Genomic DNA, 6,114 nt, shown 5'->3' with positions numbered 1-6,114 from the left:
AGTCCTGGATTTAATATTAGCCAAAAATGCATACCTCCCAAAATTTGCATTTGTTAAATCGAGGATGGAGCAGGATTGGCCATGAGCACATAACATTATGGGGGTGAACACATGAAGATGGGCGTGTTCACAACCGTGGGGGGGGGGGCGTGTCTAGAGTTTCTGAAGCGCTAAGCTTACCCTCTACATGTGATCACAGTCCCCCTGTAGACCAGAAATAGTGTTTAATTTAGGCAAAAATAATATATGCCTATTTTTAGCACTTTAGTTTTCCTTTACAATGCAGCGCCGCTTTAAATTTAATCGCCGAAGATGCTGAACACGCCGGAGTTGAAGAATCCGGACATTAATACATTTACCCCCAGGTGTTGTGAAACTACAAGCCCCGGAATGCTTTGCCAGTAGATAACTAGCTAATAGCTGGCAGGGCAGCTGACTTGTAGTTTCGCAACACCTGGAGTGTCACAGGTTAGTCATCACTGGTATAAATACATCATATTATCTAGCGAAACTAAGATTGGAAACCCCCTATAAAAATATGTTCTTTCCATTGCAAATTGCGGCTCTGTGAAGCACAGAAATCAATGAGCAAAAACCGAGTTTAATTATAATATGAGTTAAACAGTAAAACCACAACCAAAGACAAGACTGCGAGAAAAGATTTATATTATGCCTTCTAGACTGTAATAAATTAACTCCTCGGTGTCACTCCATACATACAATATTCTTCCCGCACTGAGGACAGAGCCACCTGCCCATCAGCAGTGGGTCCCTGGAAATTTCAGATGTAGGCAAGCATGACGTCCACTGTTTGCCTAAAACAAATAAATTCCTGGTCTCATAAAAGAAACAACAAAAGGTGAAAAAGCAACAACGAGGCATCTGAGTGATACGAGAGCAATTACATTTAGCTGATTGAATACATCATCTTAAACAGGTCACTCCGCGACGAGCCAAGTTTATGGAATAAAAATCCAATATTAGTTTAACCTTCATATTTTATTATATTCTCATAACAATGACTATATATATATATATATAATATAAAGCAGTGAGAAATTTTCCAAAAACTATGGAACAGCTGGTCAATCTTTGTGTTATTATCAAATTCCAGCAGCTGTTAAAAAAAATCCCCAAGGCCTCAATGTACTTTCCTCGGTAATGTGTGTTCTTATACGGGAACCCATCGAATGAACCACGCAGGCTAATGTACACATAGAAATGACTTATTGTCACTTCTACCAGTTGCTACACGCATTAAAAATCCGTATTAAACTTCAATTATTACAACACTATAACATAATCCAATATCGCAAGACATAATTTGAGCCATTTCTACTATAATTATTACACATGACTTTTAGGCCAATGTGTATATTTATTACAGTAATTTCACAGAACGGGAACCTGAGTATTTGTCTTTCAGCTCAGATTGAAAAAGGTCGTATTCTCTGCTCATATTGAAGAAAATACACCCTGTAGCTTTTCTACGAAAATACCAAGAATTAGCCACTTTAGATTATTTATTGGATTACAGCATATTCGAGTATGGGATATATTGTTATGATTTGATATCATATTAAGGAATTTAATTTGTTTTCTATTTGTAGAACACTTAGATCTTTGACGGCACTGTTTCAGCATATGCCCTGCAGAAATGGTTGGGACCATAGTAAAATTGTGTTGGGGCCCTCAATGCTATATAATAAACAGAACTAATAGCATTAATAGCAATCTGGTACATTAGTCTGAATTATAATTACAGCCATTATAATCCTCATTATTTTCAAAATCATATATAACTGCCTGGATAAATTTGTTTTGAAGCCATATTAAGTACTTTAAGGTACATTAGTCCTCTGGGACAGGGCCCCCTTAATACCGATTATTTCTCAAATATTAACAATAGTATAGGATAAGCCGTTATTATAGTTGCTCTTAAACAGAAAGCCTCATTGGCCACATATACATAAGGACTTTATTCTGCCCAATCCACAAGAGGCTTTGGGTTAGGAATCTTTTGTGATCCATCGGTAAGGTATCAAAGCACTGGGGTCATGAGTTCCATTCCCGACCGGTACTTCATATCCAACTATCTTTTTCGACAACTGAAATTACTCCCTCAAAATGGTATAATATAATATAATATCTACAGGCAGCACAGTGGCTTAGTGGTTAGCACTTCTGCCTCACAGCACTGGGGTCATGAGTTTGATTCCCAACCATGGCAGCGCATTTCTCCTCCCCTGGCAGCCCATTTCTCCTCCCCTGGCAGCACATTTCTCCTTCCCTGGCATCGCATTTCTCCTCCCCTGGCAGCACATTTCTACTCCCCTGGCAGCACATTTCTCCTCCCCTGGCAGCCCATTTCTCCTCCCCTGGCAGCACATTTCTCCTTCCCTGGCATCGCATTTCTCCTCCCCTGGCAGCACATCTCTCCTCCCCTGGCAGCACATTTCTCCTTCCCTGGCATAGCATTTCTCCTCCACTGACAGCACATTTCTACTCCCCTGGCAGTGCATTTCTCCTCCCCTGGCAGCACATTTCTACTCCCCTTACAGCGCATTTCTCCTCCCCTGACAGCGCATTTCTCCTTCCCTGGCAGCGAATTTCTCCTCCACTTGCAGCGCATCTCTCCTCCCCTGGCAGCACATTTCTCCTTCCCTGGCATCGCATTTCTCCTTCCCTGGCAGCACATTTCTACTCCCCTGGCAGCACATTTCTCCTCCCTTGGCAGCACATTTCTCCTTCCCTGGCATCGCATTTCTCCTCCCCTGACAGCACATTTATACTCCCCTGCAGCGCATTTCTCCTCCCCTGGCAGCACATTTCTCCTTCCCTAGCAGCGCATTTCTCCTCCGCTTGCAGCGCATCTCTCCTCCCCTGGCAGCGCATTTCTCTTCTCCTTGCAGCGCATCTCTCCTCCCCTTGCAGTGCATTTCTCCTCCTCTGGCAGCACATTCCTCCTCTCCTTGCAGCGCATTTCTCCTCCCCTGGCAGCACATTTCTACTCCCCTGGCAGTGCATTTCTCCTCCCCTGACAGCACATTTCTACTCCCCTGGCAGCGCATTTCTCCTCCTCTGGCAGCGCATTTCTCCTCCCCTGGCAGCGCATTTCTCCTCCCCTGACAGCGCATTTCTCCTCCCCTGGTAGCACATTCCTCCTCCCCTTGCAACGCATTTCTCCTCCCCTGGCAGCACATTCCTCCTCCCCTTGCAGGCCATGTCTTCCCCCCTTGCAGTGCATGTCTTCCCCCCTTGCAGCGCATGTCTTACCTCCAGTCCCAGTCCTGCTGTCTCCATTATTATCATCACTCTACTTATCTGTCCTGTGGGATGAACGAGGTGAGTCCCAGGCAGTCTTAGCGAAACATATTCTCAGGAGATGAACCTTTGATTATGTCAGTCACAAAACTGCAGTACAGTGACGGTCTGGCAGCAAATCAGAGTACAGCTTCATTCTGATTGGCTGGAAGACTGTCTAAACTCACTGTCACAGTCCCCAGCCCTGCAGCCGCAGTAAGATCCGGTACAATGCAGGACAGTTGCAGGGATAGAAATACTACATTAGTTCTGCCCTTTATCTATCCCCCTTCCAGCAAAACACAAAAAATGACCTTACAGACCCTGTGGAGCCTGAGGAACTCAGATTGCTCATTAGACAAATAAAAAGAGAAAATAAAAAATGTAAACTAAAGTATAGTAAGTATTAAGTATTTATAGCATTCATTTCATTACTGAAACAAAATAGAAGAAAAAACATAATGAATATATTATCTCACCACTTATGCTGTGAATTAGATTATTTAATCTAAAATTAAAAATAAATCATTCTCAAGAACAAATTGGCAAATAATAGACAGGAACGTTGGCACTTTAAGGAAATATGTGTTCTTTTCCTTGAGATGTGGTAAACTTTTGATTTCCTGCTATCACCAAGTACAAGTCATTGCAACTACCTTGAACTTTTGTTGCATGTAAAATTCATCCTTGAGACAAGTTTTACTCGCTGAGACAAAAAAATCCTACAAAGAGAAAACAAAATTAGATAACAAATCATGGCATTAAACCAGATAAACTTTTACAGAAAATAAAACCAATGGCAAAGTTTTGATAGCAGGTCCCAACATGCAATCCCTCAAAGAAAATAAAATTGTATTAATATATTAATAAATAATATATCTTTTAAACATATATCTAATAGTCTTTTTTGTTCAGCTATCATCCTACAAATCATTATTTCCATTTCAGAATATCTCAAAATTGCAACCATACACAGACACAGTCAATCACAGGCATAAGGGGGAGAAGGAGGATCTTACAGAGCAGACAGAGCTCAGAGGGGCATTCCAAAGCCTCTCTGATCACTACATCATGTGCCATGTGACTGTGATTGCCATGGTAATCCAACCATAAATCACTAACATCAGGTTGAAGTTTGTAGATACCAACAGTCTTCTTATAGCCTGCGATTTATTTTAAAAAAACACCTTTTTCCATGGAATTTCTGGATCACAGTTGGATGTAGAGTGTGATGCCTCAGGAAAAGACACATGAATATTCAACCCACAAACCCTGAAACAAAGTCTACACTGTTTAATTAGAGGTAATTGTCCTACTTTCCTTAGATATGGATATCTGTAATTTACTAATCAATAAGTGCTATCCTATGAAGAGAAAATCTTGAGTCCTGATTCGAGCAGCAAGTGTGAAAAATACAGATCACACAAAGGACCTATTTAAAGATGGAATACAAGTTGTGCGCAAATTTGTTGTTTAAAAGAAAGTATGTAACTTGTGCTTATTCCCGCCCGCATTCAAATTTAAACGGGTTTTAAGATATGGTACGATTTGAATACTCGTGGAAGTACGCTCTGCACAAGTAGTGTGTAGTTTCCATAAGCGTAAACACACATACAGGCCGAAGTACTTTTTAGGAGCAATTGCACTATATTTAATACATCCATATTTACAATGAAATCAAAATGAATCAGAATGCACATAATTTTTATATAATCATAAATTAAAATAACAACTGGCATCAACAGAATAACAAATCAGCAAGAAAAAAAACTAATGTAAATATTTTTTTTTCAATATCAATATATTTGAGATTTTTTTTATTAAATCTATTTTAAAACAACAAAATAAGTAAATCATCGATGCGCACAATGCATACAAGGCGTATAGAAAATATCATCATCATCATTTATTTATATAGCGCCAGCAAATTCCGTAGCGCTTTACAATTGGGAACAAACATTGATAAAACAATACTGGGTAATACATACAGACAGAGAGGTAAGAGAACCCTGCTCGCAAGCTTACAATCTAGAGGACAATGGGAGTTAGAAACACAAGGGCATGTGCTACATCATATTGCACAATGTACCAGCTAGAATGCAAAGGTAAAAGTATTGAGTGGGCTGTGTGTGTTGCAATGTTGGTCAGAGGGTTGTTGTCTTGCGTTAGCAGTGTAGAGGGTGGTAATAGGGTAATCTAGGGAAATTAAGATGGTGGTTGAGGAATATCATAACCTTGTCTGAAGAGGTGGGTTTTCAGTGAACGCTTGAAAGTTTGAAGAGCAAAGTCTTACTGTGTGAGGGAGGGAATTCCACAAAATGGGTGCAGCCCGGAAAAAATCCTGTAACCGAGAGTGGGAGGATGTGATGAGAGTGGAGGAGAGACGCAGATCTTGTGCAGAATGGAGGTGTCGAGTGGGGAGATATTTCTAGACCAGTGAGGAAATGTATGTCGGTGCAATTTTGTTGATGGCCTTGTATGTTAGTAGAAGAATTTTATATTGGATTCGTTGAAATACAGGCAGCCAATGTAGAGACTGACAGAGTGGCTCAGCAGAGGAAGAACGGTTAGTAAGGAAAATCAATCTTCAATGTGTACAGTTGTCCTGTACTAGGTACTGAGACGCATGCGTGAAAGGTAGTAAACATAAAAAAAGATACGGTCAAGAACAAGTGTACACAGGATTTAAATTAGCTGCATCTGCATGAACACATTTACTGCATATGGCCTACGTTAGTCTGCTCCTTCCCTCCCCCGTTACGCCTGGCAAATCGTAAAGGGTCAGAAGTGTCAAATGCGCACGTATATGAA

Source organism: Mixophyes fleayi, chromosome 7 (assembly GCF_038048845.1).
Source record: "Mixophyes fleayi isolate aMixFle1 chromosome 7, aMixFle1.hap1, whole genome shotgun sequence".
Classification (NCBI taxonomy): Eukaryota; Metazoa; Chordata; class Amphibia; order Anura; family Limnodynastidae; genus Mixophyes; species Mixophyes fleayi.
This window is presented reverse-complemented; position numbering follows the sequence as displayed.